Here is a 14854-nt window from a genome sequence, read left to right on the forward strand (position 1 = left end):
AAGCCCTGTGGTTTGCACATTTCTACAAATGCTAGCTCATCTCCGGCAGGAAAGTATGCTTTGCACTTGCTGAGTCCCAGAGACAGAAATAAACCTGGGCGTGTGAATTAGGGCGAGCTCCTCCCCCTTCCTATTGTTAATGTAACCCTCAGAATCAAGTTAGGTTATTCCAAGTGGAACAGAATCAGTAATTAGAATTTAGCAGAGGGAGGGGCTGTTTTTCTGAGGTGCTGATTTCCTGAGCTCTTATCACTTGATATAAGGGCTGTCTTTTGTAAGCCGAGGCCTGCTGAGTTAGGTCCAACAAGCCAGTGTGCTTTTATGGACTACTTTATCAAGAATATACCATTTTTATTGAAGTCAGATGCTTCATATATTCTGAAATGTTACAGCCAGTGTTCCCTATAAGCTAAGTTAGCATGAGCTAAAACTCAGATTTTTAGCCTCCAGCTCACACATTTTTGTCTTAGCTCAGGAAGGATGACCCCACAGCACACTAATTTATGCAGTAGCTCACAACTTTAATGCCAGCAGCTCACAAATTGTTGCTCACAAGATTCCGCAGCTTAGAGGGAACATTGCTTACAACAACAACAAATTTCCAGCAACACCACCGCTGTTTTGTTGGATGACCTGGTTATCTTAAAAAAATTAACAGTGAAAATGAAATGTGTTGCTTTTCTCCCAATCAAAGCATCTCTGATTTTTGAAAAGTCTTCCTTTCTTTGCTGTACATTTCAAAACCACATTCGCTATGCACAAAACCTTCATGCGAAACGTATTCCTCCCTTGAAACTTTCACCAACTCCTTTTCTTCCTTTCCGCTGTATCTATACTTGTCTTCTATAAATCACATTTCTACTGAAGCAGCTCACAAGCTATTAAAAACACTTTACAACAAAGGAATTACAGTTTTAAAAAAGAAAGAAAAACTGGGTTACAAAGAGTCCAGAGCTGTTAAGAACATAAGAGAAGCCATGTTGGATCAGGCCAATGGCCCATCCAGTCCAACACTCTGTGTCACACAGTGGCCAAAAAACCCCCCAAGTGCCATCAGGAGGTTCACAAGTGGGGCTGGAAGCCCTTCCACTTTGCCCCCCCCCCCAAGCACCAAAAATACAGAACATCACTGCCCCAGACAGTTCCAACAATATGCTGTGGCTAATAGCCACTGATGGACCGCTGCTCCATATTTTTATCCAATCCCCTCTTGAAGCTGGCTATGCTTGTAGCCGCCGCCACCTCCTGTGGCAGTGAATTCCACATGTTAATCACCCTTTGGGTGATGAAGGACTTCCTTTTATCCGTTCTAACCCGACTGCTCAGCAATTTCATTGAATGCCCAGTTCTTGTATTGTGAGAAAGGGAGAAAAGAACTTCTTTCTCTTTCTCCATCCCATGCATAATCCTGTAAACCTCTATCATGTCACCCTGTAGTCGACGTTTGCGCTTTAACTCTGCAGCATTGCCAGAGAAGGATCTTAAGCCATTTGGAAACAGGAGACTTTTGTGAAGGAAGGGCAATGGCCTGGCCAACCTTGTTCTGACTCCATCTTAAGACTCTGAAGGCAGCAATAAGCCTTCATGTACCTTGACCAATGCAAGAAGAAGATGAAGAAGATATTGAATTTATATCCCGCCCTCCACTCCGAAGAGTCTCAGAGCGGCTCACAATCTCCTTTACCTTCCTCCCTCACAACAGACACTCTGTGAGGTGGGTGGTGCTGGAGAGGGCTCTCCCAGCAGCTGCCCTTTCAAGGACAACCTCTGCCAGAGCTATGGCTGACTCAAGGCCATGCTAGCAGGTGCAAGTGGAGGAGTGTGGAATGAAACCCAGTTCTCCCAGATAAGAGTCTGCACACTTAACCACTACTCCAAAATGGCACCAGAATGCTGAGGGTTTCAGAATGTGCTGCCCTTTCACCTCCTTCCTGGAATCCATATTTGGTGTTACAAGCTTATGTAAACATTGGTCGTTTCATTCTGCAGCCGGGGCTGCGTGAACTGCACTGGCTGCCGATCATATACCGGGTCCAGTACAAAGTGTTGGTCATTACCTTTAAAGCCTTATATGGCCGAGGACCCGCCTACCTGAGGGACCGTCTTTCCCCATATGAACCCCAGAGAGCACTGAGGTCAACCGGGAAAAATCTAATGACTATCCCTGGGCCGAGAGAGATTAGATATCAAAAGACCAGAGCACGGGCCTTCTCAATAGCGGCCGCCGCCCTTTGGAACCAACTCCCTGAGGAGGTGCGGGCCCTGCGGAACCTTGACCAGTTCCGCAGGGCCTGCAAGACCTCCCTTTTTAGACTTCCACATTCGGACTGCTAGAGAGGACCGTAAATCAAGGATCCACCAAATGTGGTTTAAAGATCTATACCGCACTGCTGGTACTAGCAGAACTAGCGTCAATTTCCATCAGTACTGGCAGATGAAGTTATTAACTGTATCAATTGTATTGACTGGTTTTTAAAATTGTTAAGTTCAATGTTTTATATTGTTAAATTTAACTGTTTTGATTATTATTTTATGTTTTTATGAAATGTTGTCAGCCGCCCTGAGCCTGCCGAGGTGGGGAGGGCGGGATAAAAATAAAATATTATTATTATTATTATTATTATTATTATTATTATAACTCAGCTTAGAGAGAACATTGGTTGTCTTCTCTGCCTAAGGAGAATGGGGTCAAAGCATGAAGGAATGTTTTATCATATGTGGTGGATATGTGATAAAGCCAAAAGTTTCTGGACGCAAATACATTCACAAATACAGAAGATCTTAAAAATGAATATACAATATTACCCCGGTTCATTTAAATAAGATCAACCAGTCTATATCCCCCAAATGTTGGAAATGTGAAAGAATGATAGGATCCTTCTACCATTTATGGTGGACCTGTTATATAGCAAGGAGATACTGGTTAGTAATTTATAGAATGTTAAAAGAAATACTTAAGGTAAACATTATCTTTAAACCAGAAACTATGTTACTTTCATTTGTTAGAGGGGTTGTTCCCCGTGAAGATGAATATATTACTGTGTACATTTTGACTGCGGCAAGAATTCTATATGCTAAATTTTGGAGGTCTAAGGTAGTCCCACAAAAGGAAGAGGTAATTCAGAAAATTCTTCAAGTAGCGGAATTGGATATTTTAGCCAATTTGGTTAAAGGAATACCGAAAAGTGAAGCGAAACAGAAATGGGAGAAAGTATATAACTGGATGGATAAAAACTGAATATTAATTATTATGAGTTATAGTTTTTGTTATATGTATATAGATACGTGATGGATATTGAATTGCGATGGTGGGTTTTAAATTACAATTCACCTCCTCTTGTAAGCAATTGTGTGGTATAGGATTATGCTAATCCTATGTTTTTCATTGCTTTGTGTTTTTTCAATGTTTTTGTATTGGAATTTTTTTTTGTTTGATATGTATCAGTTATAAGACTGGAAATATAAATAAAACTAAAACAGAAATAAAAAAATGAATATACAAGTGGAAACTAGAAGGGTTTTTATTATTATTATTGGGACTGATGGACAAACAATTTTAAAACAATCATGGAATTTTGTTTTTATATATGATTACAGCAGTGAGGTTACTCTATGCACAGAATTGGAAATCAATAAAAATACCTACAGTAGAATGGTGGTCGAAGTTGCTGGACTTAGCAGACATGGCTAAACTTACTTCTTTAAGCAAAGAAAAGACTTACTTTTATTACTAGCTGGGAGCCCCTTACTGACTTTCTGCATGAAAAGGGAAAACATGAGTTGACAATCTATGGATTTGATGAGCGAGGATATGTCAATAAGATTATATAATATAAAAGAAAGAGGTTGGGTGAAAGCTTACGACTAGGAGAACTAAGTTGGACTGTTGCGATAAGTGGTTGCATTTTCCTTTGCCGCCGAGATATTTTTTCAGAATCGGTTCAACTGCAAAGATAACGCTTCTCCCTTTTATTTTCTTTCTTTTTTCATGGTTTATATTCTGTCTTGTTCCTTCTTATATATGTATGGAAAAATTTTAATATTTTTTTTTAAGAGAGAGAGAATGGTCCAAAGGTGTGCCAGGATGATTCAGCAGAACACAAGGAGGCGAGTCAATAGTGAACTGCACGCACTGAGAACAAAGGTTACAATGTTGGGCTGCAGAAGGTTCATCATGCAAGAGTGAATCTGCGGTTCTTTGTGGAGGGTTTCTCATCTGCAAGTACAGCTCAGCTTTTTGTTCTTTTACTCCTTCTTAGAGACTGTGTTTGGGTGTGAACGAACCAAGGACATGCCAACTTATACATTCAGTGGCTTCGATGACGCGTCCTAGCAGCAGCAGCTGGCCTTGAAGACTTCAATGGAGTGAGAAGGGTGCAATTTTGCTTAGGATTGACTTCAATGGACTGAGAAGGTGGTGGCGGTGGAAGCCTAGGCGCTAGGGCTCCTGCCGTCATTAACAACCAAAACCAAAACCAAACAACAGCAGCAACGAACGAACGAACAACAACAGCGAACGTAAATTGCCAAACATCAACCAGAACTTACTGCAAACCCCTGGAACCCCACCTGCAAATGACGGAGGTAGCGGCTCCTGAACCTGTAGAGAGGCTGGAAACTTCACTGCCGGTCGGGCCTGATGCTGTAGTGGAGGTGGAGCGCGACCGCGGGCTGGCGTGCAGGCAAAATCCGAGCAGGGCTGGGAAAGGAGTGCAAGGTCGGGCGGTGCAGTGAGAACGCCGCGGACAACGGGCTTGTGGGTGCGACGTGATTGGAGGCTAATACAAGCGGAGGCCGAGGAGCAGCCAAGGAACTGTGCGGAGGCCGAGGAACGGTTCGAACTTTGTGAGTGAGCGAGGCAGCGAGCTGCCCCGGGAAGCTGGTCTCGGTGGGCGCCTTTCAACTCCCGCCCCCTCGCCCTTCACCTCCCCCACCTACGGACGCGGCCTCAACACGGCCGGCAAACGGCCTGGGTTCTCCCCGACAGAGAAGCCCTGTACGGGGCTCAGGGGACCCCAGGACGTGTACCGGACTGCAAAAGAGCAGAGGTGGTGCCGACGGGCGTTGCGTTTCCCCGGCTAAAGCTGTGGGGGAGCCGGCCGAGCAGCTGGGAGGACGCGGGGGAGACCTCGCCCCTCCCCAGGTCACCAAGCTGTGGATGCCATCAAGCCTCAACAAAAAGCCACACCCACACAAACATCAACAGCACCTGCACTTTAATAACAACTGTGATCATCTATAGACACTGCACCCAAGAACAGCACTTTATGAACAACATACATCACCTACCTCCTACAGAGTATCTGGATTTTCACCTCATTGACCAATTGATGGTTGACCACTAATAGGAATTTATTATTATTATTAATTAATTATTTGGATTTTTAGCCAATTGATTAGTAGTTGGAATTCTTATCATATATTTATATACTGGAGTATATATTTATATTTTTAGCTTATTAATTAGGAAACTGATGGGGGGATTATTTATCAATAATGCTAAAAATGAATTTATTAAATTTTTAACTAATTGGAGGGAGTATTGGGATGGGTTCTTAAATTAATTAATCTGAAATATAAGTAGTGAGTCTAACAGTTGGGGACCGGAGTGGTGGGGTGTGAACCTAAATTGCAGGCTGAAATAATCTAGGAGGGGGGTGAAACCACCCTAATATCGGTGAGATCATTCTGGGCATAGGCGTGGATGCTCGGCCAAGGGATTCCAGTGCTCTTGGGGAGGGGAAGGTATGACGGTGGGAATAGACAGAAGTATAAAGGAAGGAGACGGAGACAAAACAGTGCTCGGCCACCTTCCAGTCTACTTCCCATCCCAACGGTGACAGGTAGTGGGGCCAAGAGGAAATGCCCGTCTCCGTCATTGGTGTTATGCAACGCCAGGTCCATAAATAATAAGACCTCAACCCTTAGGGAGTTCCTGCTTCGGCAGGACGTGGACCAGGCTTGTGTGACCGAGACCTGGGTACGGGACGGGGAGACGGTGGCTCTCTCTCAGATGACCCCCCCTGGGTTACTCGGACTTTCACCAATTGCAGAATAGCGGCTGGGGGGGAGGGGTGGCCTTGTTCATACGGGAGGGTTACTCCTTCCAGGCTCTCCTGGCCCCAACGATTGATGGTATTGAATGTGCCGGTCTGGCATGGGATATCGGAGAGGGGTTGGCGATCTGCCTGGTGTACCGTCCGCCTAACGCACCAGCTAGCGCCTTACCATCCCTGATGGAGGCGGTGGCGGGCTGGGCATTGGAGTACCCAGGGCTTATGGTCCTGGTTGACTTCAATGTCCATGCCGACAACACGGCCTCCACTCAGGCGATGGGTCTAGTGTCTTCCATGGTGACACTGGGACTCTCTCAATTTGTTTCGACCCCCACGCATCAGGCCGGGCACATATTAGACCTGATCTTTGCGTCCAGGATTTTGATGAACGACATCGCGGTAGAAGCGGTTCCATGGTCGGATCACCTAGCCCTCAAGGCCCGTATGGAGACACCACCCCAACCCTGTATGGGCGGAGAGCCTATTTTGCCTCGCCCCCGGAGCCTGATGGACCCGGAATGGTTCCAAACGGCTATGAGGGATCCCTGGCCCCCTGGCAATTCCCTTGATGACCTGGTGGAGGCCTGGCAAGGCCAGCTATCCAGGGCTATCAATGAAATTGCACCTCGACGCCCTCTGCGCCCTCGTGTGAGGCTGGCCCCATGGTATATTTTGGAGTTACGCCAGCTGAAACAAGGGCTCAGACGACTAGAGAGGCAGTGGCGGCATACTCGGGACGAAGCAACGAGAACATCCTATAGAACGTTTATGAAGTCTTACGAGATGGCAGTCAAGGCTGCAAAGAAAGATTACTTTGCAGCCAAGATTGCATCTGCAAATTCGCGCCCGGCACAATTGTTTAGAATAATTGGAAACCTCACTAAACTGCCACAAGGCAAACCAAATGTTAGAGAATTAGAGATAGGCTGTGAGGCATTTGTGAAACATTTTGCAGATAAAATCACGTCACTCCGCCAAGACCTGCCTATCACATTGGATACAGTACGGGAAATTGAGGCTCCGTGCCTGTCTTCTGGTTTAGTGCTGGGTCACTTCGACCCACTCAGCCTGGAGGAAGTCGACGGAATTCTCTCTGCTGCTCGCCCAACAACTTGTGATTTGGACCCTTGCCCCTCCTGGCTGATTAAATCTTGCCAGAGAGCTTAGATGTCCTTTACGGGGGGGGGGGGGATGGTATGCATGTGCTGAGGAAGCCGGCTGCCTGCTCGCCCTCCTCTTCGGATTGGAATTTTAAAAGCTCAAAAAGAATGTAAATAGCCCTTTGGCAAGATTAATTGAAGAAGGAGCTTACTTACGAAGGTCTGGAGAACTTAAGAATTCCTTTCTGGGGTCCCAGAGGGTAAGATAATAACTCTTATTACTAAATTAAGGAGGCAACGCCCAGGCTAATCACTCAGCGGTTGCGTGTAGCTCCAGAAGAGTGAGAGATTATGGCTAAAAACATTGAGCTATCTGAGCAACTCTCTTCTTTCCAGGCTTTAATGATGTCGTCCCAGGAGCAGATAAGATCTGAGATTAAGTCAGTGAGAGAGGCAGTTTCAGAACTTACAGCTGAACTCAAAGATACACGGAGCATAGCTGACTCGGCTAACGAGCTAGCTTTATCTAATAAGCAGAAGATAGACCAGTTGAATACGCAACTTACAAAACTCTCTGATCGTAATAGAAGAGCAAATTTGATTCTGGGAGGAATTTCAGAGGAGATAAATAAACTTCTGGAAGGAACTCTTATAGACTGGATGGGTGAGCAAGGAGTCACGCTGCAATCCCAGGACATTGAGAGGGCTCATAGATTGCAAAGGAGACAAGATGGAGGTGCCCCAGGGTTAGTTATAATCAAATTCACAAGGGAAAAGACACAGCAGGCAGTTCTCAAGACTTTGGAAAAAAAGAAGGACCTCTCCTTTAGAGGGAGGAAAGTCTGGGTGAGGGAAGACTTTTGCCAGGAAACCATTAGAAAGAGGAGGCTAATGAGACCCTTTGGGCAAAAACTACATGACAACAAGATCAAATTCTCTTGGGGGTACCCTTCCTCAATAATTATTTTTAAAGAGGAAAAAAGGCTGGTGGCACACAATCCTAAGGAAGCAACAGAACTCCTTAATCACCTGGGCATTGCCATAGATGACCTGAGAGACCAGAGAGAGGAAGAAGCAGCAGCGGACGTCGATGTGGACCCAGGGGAAGGAAGCTCAAACAGACAAGAGAAAAGGCCAAGGATGGACTACTAAAGGGAAGTATAAAACAATTTGAGCTAACTTTAGGCAGAAGGAAGAAGGGGAGGGTCGGGGTGTGTACACCCTGGAAGGTGGAAGACGGGATGACTGCCTCATCCAGAAAGTTGTCTGTGCCACAGGGGAAGGGAACGGGGGGTGGGTTTTTAGTAAGAAACAAAGTAAAGTACCCTCAGCCAGTAGGGCCCAAGATTGCTACAAATAAAGAGAATGGATAGGTCTTTAAGAGTGCTTTCACTGAATGTGAATGGCCTAACATCAAATCTCAAGAGATTGAGAGTAATTAAAATGGCTAGAGAACATAGAATTGATCTGATGTGCCTACAGGAAACTCACAAAAAAATAAACGATAGAAAACCATTGATAAAAAATTTGAGGTGGCAGGTTTTGGCAGAAGCAAGAGGGTCTTCTAAAGCTAGAGGGGTTGATTCATTGGGATACTAAAGTGGAGGACATTGAAAAATTAGTAGATAAGGAGGGTAGATACCTGTTAGTTAAGTTTAAACTGGAAGGCATAAAAATCACTATAGTAAATGTTTATGCACCAAATAAAAGGCAAAGGAAATTCTTAAACTTGGTCTTTAAGAAGATTCAACAGTTTTCAGAGGGCGAACTAATTGCAGTAGGTGATTTAAATATGGATATAACCAAGAATAATAGTATTAAGCTAAGAGAATGGGGTTTGAAGGACGCTCATGAGTTTACCGGCACGAGACCCAGCCCGACACACATATCTAGTAGGCATAAAACAGCATCCTGCTTAGATTATATAATTTTGGAAAAAAATAATAATATGGCTGTTAAAGAGATCAAGACCCATCCAATTTTGATATCTGACCTTGCCCCTTTAAGTATAGAACTAGAACTAAAACTTCCCTCGACAAACAGACCTTGGAGATATAACAATCTGGTAATGGCAAAAGAAGAGGATAGGGAATACTTAATGACACAGTTAAAACTATACTTTAGGGAAAATAGAGGTACCGTGCCCACTAATATATTATGGGATGCTGCTAAAGCGGTAATAAGGGGCCATTTGGTTAGGAAAGAAAAAGACATTAAAAGAGAATGGTAAAAAAAAAGGCAATCGAAATTTAAAGAATTGGGGAAGTTACAAAAAGAAATAATGGGAAAGTATAGCCCTAGCTTACAGATTAGAATTAAAGAGATTCAAAAACAGTTGGAGGCCCCAGATATGGCAACAATATGGAAAAAGGAAATAATGGTTAGAAACAACTTCCAGAGGAATAGCAAAAAGGTTAGCTAACTCTTTGAAGGTAAAAAAGGCAAAACAAACAATTAGAAGTATAAAAATTAATAATAATACAACACAAAAGTCTAAGGAAATCACTAAGGCATTTGAGGACTTCTATAAAAAGTTATATATGAAAAAGAATATAATGGAGGTGTGGGAAGCACCTAAGCTAAACCTAGAGGAGGAAGCGAATGCCTTACTAGGGGGCGAGATCACACTCCAGGAAATAAAGGAAGTAATAAAAGCTCTCAAAAAAGGTAAATCACCAGGGCTGGACGGCTTTACTTCTGACTTTTATAAAGAAATGGTAGAAATCATAGCACCCGAATTGCAGGTAGTTTTTAATGAAGTCTTAGAAGGAAAGAAAGCCCCAGACACATGGAAGGAAACAGAAATAATTTTGATATTAAAGCCCCAGAAAGACCCGGAAGAAGTAGGTTCGTATAGGCCCATTAGTTTATTAAATCAAGACTATAAGATCTTTGCTAAGGTATTAGCAAATAGACTTAAGAGAGTTATCCCATTAATTATAAAAGGGGACCAATACAGCTTTATTGAGGGTAGATCTATTGCTCATCCCATTAGAAATAACTTAAACGTACTTCATCATGGTCAACAGAAAAAAATAGGTCTGTTAAAGATGGATGTTTACAAAGCTTTTGATACTCTCTCACATGAATTTTTGTGGCAAATATTAAAGAAGATAGGTCTAGAGGAACGGTTTTTACAGGCCATACAGGAAATATACAAAGGTGGTAATGCAAAAGTAAGAGTCAACTCTGAACATTCACAAGCGTTTCCGATTCAAGGGGGGGGGGGTAAGACAAGGCTGTCCATTATCCCCGCTCATATTTATAATAGCTATAGAACAATGGTTTGGTTTGACGAAAACAATCAAGAGATCCAAGAATTACTAGCGAAAAAGAGATCTGCCTACCAAGCACATCTTGCTCAGCCCTCCTGTCCCGGGAAAAAAACAATCTTTCGCGCTGCATGTAGCATCCTCCAGCGCAAGCTTCGAGACATTCAGAACGAGTGGTGGACCAAGCTTGCAGAGAGAACCCAGCTGTGTGCAGACACTGGTGATTTAAGAGGGTTCTACGAAGCCCTGAAGGCAGTATATGGCCCATCATATCAGGCTCAGAGTCCCTTGCGTAGTGCAGACGGCCAAGTGCTCCTCACAGACAAGGCATCCATACTGAATCGGTGGTCGGAGTATTTTCAGGCTCTCTTCAGTGCCAACCGCATAGTTCAAGATTCAGCAATCCACCTCACCCCACTTCAACCAGTGAAAACAGAGTTGGATGAGATCCCCACCCTAGAAGAGACTGTTAAAGCCATCAAGCAACTGAAAAGTGGCAAGGCAGCAGGAGTTGATGGAATCTCACCAGAGATCTGGAAGCATGGGGGCACAGTACTACATAGCACACTTCACAAAGTACTTGTCACCTGCTGGGAACAAGGCAAACTACCACAGGACTTTCGCGATGCAATCATCATCACTCTACACAAGAACAAAGGGGAAAAGTCAGACTGGTCCAACTACCGGGGGATAACCCTGCTCTCCATCGCAGGCAAAATCCTTGCCAGAATACTCCTGAACAGACTGGTGCCCACCATTGCAGAAGAACTCCTCCCAGAGAGCCAGTGCGGCTTCAGAGCTAACAGGAGCACCACCGACATGGTATTTGTTCTCAGGCAGCTCCAAGAGAAATGCAGGGAACAGAACAAGGGTCTATATGTGACTTTTGTCGATCTTACCAAAGCTTTCGATACTGTTAGCAGGAAAGGCCTGTGGCAAATCTTGGAACATTTAGGATGTCCCCCAAGGTTCCTCAGCATGATCATCCAGCTACATGAAGACCAGCGAGGCCAAGTCAGACACTGCAACGACCTCTCGGAGCCCTTCCCAATAGGCACAGGTGTAAAGCAAGGCTGCGTTCTCGCGCCAACTCTCTTTACGATCTTCTTTAGCATGATGCTTCAAAGAGCCACAGTAGATTTAGATGATGACAATGGTGTCTACATCTGCTATCGCACTGATGGCAGCCTGTTCAACCTGAGGCGACTAAAGGCTCACTCCAAGACAATGGAAAAACTCATCCGAGAGCTACTGTTTGCTGATGATGCTGCACTCGTCTCCCACTCGGTATCAGCTCTGCAGCATATGACGTCCTGCTTTGCAGAGGCTGCCAAGCTATTCGGCCTAGAAGTTAGTCTGAAGAAGACAGAAGTTCTCCACCAGCCTGCACCCCAGGAAGATTATCACCCTCCCCGCATCACTGTGGGTGAATCAGTTCTGAAGACAGTCCAGCAGTTCAGCTACCTAGGGTGCATCATCTCCTCAGATGCCAAGATCGACAAGGAGATTGACAACAGGCTGGCAAAGGCAAATCGTGCATTTGGCAGACTGCACAAAAGAGTGTGGAGCAACAAGCATCTGAAAAAAGGCACAAAGATCAATGTTTACAAAGCGGTTGTGATGACAACCCTCATCTACGGCTCCGAATCGTGGGTTTTATACCGTCATCACCTGCGACTCCTTGAGCGCTTCCATCAGCGCTGCCTTCGCACCATCCTCAACATCCACTGGAGTGACTTTGTGACCAACACTGAAGTCCTCAAGAGGGCGGAGGTTACAAGCATCGAAGCACTGCTGTTGAAGACGCAGCTGCGCTGGGCAGGGCATATTTCTAGGATGGAAAACCACCGCCTTCCCAAGATTGCTCTGTATGGCGAACTTTCCACCGGCCATCGAAATAGAGGGGCACCAAAGAAGAGGTACAAGGACTCCTTGAAGAAATCCCTTGGCACCTGTCGCATCAACCATCACCAATGGTCTGACCTAGCCTCAGATCGCAAAGCATGGAGGCACACCATCCACCAGGCTGTCTCTTCCTTTGAGAATGCACGCATAGCTGGTCTTGAGGACAAAAGGAGATTGAGGAAGAATCGCACTGCTACAGCACCAACCCCAAATCAGACTTTTCCCTGCAGCCACTGTGGCCGGATCTGCCTGTCCCGCATTGGTCTTGTCAGCCACCAGCGAGCCTGCAGCAGACGTGGACTACTGCACCCTTCTTAAATCTTCGTTCGCGAAGTCAAGCCGAGAGAGAGATAGAACAATTAACAGAGCGTATTAGGAACGCGGGGAGAATAGAGGGATATAAGTCAGGTAAGGAAGAAATGAAAATTAATTTATTCACGGACGATATAGTAATTATGTCAAATCCCAAAGACGGAGTTAAAGAGATTAAGATCATTTTAGAAGACTTTGAAAAGTGTTCAGGGCTAGGAGTGAATATGGCAAAATCAGAAATTCTATACCTTAATGTTAATAGAGAGGAAAGACAGGAAATAAATAGGATTATGAATATAGGAATGGGGGCAAAGAGACTTAAATACCTAGGGATAGTCTTGCAAAAAAATATGGACAAAATGATAAAGGAGAACTATGGTAAAGTATGGAAGAAAATAGAGAGAGATATGAATAAATGGAATCATAATATACTAGGGATATCAACTAGAATAAGAGCCCTCAAAATGTTCTGGATACCAAAGTTAATGTATCTATTCCAAACGTTGCCCTTAGGTTTGAGGAAAAAACAAATTGAGCAATGGAATAAAGCATTTAAAGTGTGGATTTTTAATAATAAAAATTGTAGGTTTCACAAGAGAATCCTATATAACCTTAAATCAGAACTAGGTTGGGGAATCCCAGACTTAAATAAATACTATGAGGCCTTCCAACTAAGAGCGTTACTAGAATTGAGTGAGGAAAAGGTACAGAAGTGGGTTAACTTCGAGAATGCAATTAATAGAGGTATTAGAAGATTTGGTATCTTTTCCACAGTGTCGACAAAAGATCTAAAATCAGCAATAGGGCCCAGAAGAGCATCGTTAGAAACCTGGATGAAATGGTACCCACAGTGGCTAGGAAAGGTCTCAAGATGGATGCCCCTAGAAGCTATTGTTAAGGATGTGCAAGTTACAAAATGGTGGGAAAGGCTATTATAGAGTGGGCGATATGTTTAGGGGCGGTAAACTAAAACCTTTACAGGAAATTACAGAAGATTTAGGTAAACAACACTGGTTAAACATAGCAGGTTTACATAAGGCAGTCAAAAAGATCAGTGAAAAGGGAGAGCTCTGGTTAGACGCTCCAAAGGAAGAGATATATAAAGTAATGGCCAAATAAAAGAAGGGTCTAGTGGGGTTACTATATAGAAAAATGATATCAAATAAAGATAAAATAGTATATTTACAAAAGAATTGAAGTCATGAAGGCCAGATAACAGAGAGGTTGGCTGGGAAAATCCTGGAAGGACTAGAAGGGATTAAAGTAATCAAACTTAAAGAACTGGAATATAAATTTCTCACAAAATGGTATAAGACACTCGCACAAATAGCCAATATATTCCCAGGAATGAGTTCCAAGTGCTGGCACTGCAAACAATCTAAGGGTTGGTTTGCACATATGTGGTGGGAGTGTGAAGAGGTTAAGCCCTTCTGGGGGGAAATTATTGAAATTATTAGAAAAGTTTGCAATGCATCATTAACCATTGGCTTTAACCTGATGCTAAGTACAATAGGAAGTCCGGCACTAAATAGACCCACTCAAAACCTTGCCAAGGCGATGATATTAGTGGGGAAGGCGGTCATTGCTTTGGGTTGGAAAGATAAAAGTAAATGGTCAATAGAAATCTGGCACAACTATTTGTTTGATTACATACAGTCTGACATCATGGCATCAATCAACAAGGATTCCACGTGGGAAGATAAAGTCAAGGAAATCGAGACCAGATGGAAGCCCTATCTAGAATGGATGTCAGAAGAAACAAGGAAGGACATTCAGTGGAAGATTAAGACTTTGTGCCCTTGGCTGAGGGGGAAAGACTAAGAGTAGATGGGGAGGGTTGGGGGGGGAGGAAGGGTTCTTTGTAAATGTAACAAACATACGTTGTAATGGTCAATTTTATAAGAATTAATAAAACATAAAAATATTTAGAAAAAAAAAAGATGTCCTTTACGGGACATCATAAATAGATCCCTCCTGGAGGGGTGCTTTCCAACACCTCTGAAAGAGGCCTTGGTCCGCCCCCTCTTGAAAAAATGTACAGCAGACCCGGCCGAATTGGCAAATTACCAACCGGTGTCTAATTTACCATTTTTAGGTAAAATTATTGAGAGGGCAGTGGCGTTGCAGCTGCAGAGGTTTCTGGATGACGCTTCCATCCTAGACCCTTGCCAGTCTGGTTTCCGGCCAGGCCATGGGACGGAGACAGTGC

Source organism: Heteronotia binoei, chromosome 5 (assembly GCF_032191835.1).
Source record: "Heteronotia binoei isolate CCM8104 ecotype False Entrance Well chromosome 5, APGP_CSIRO_Hbin_v1, whole genome shotgun sequence".
Classification (NCBI taxonomy): Eukaryota; Metazoa; Chordata; class Lepidosauria; order Squamata; family Gekkonidae; genus Heteronotia; species Heteronotia binoei.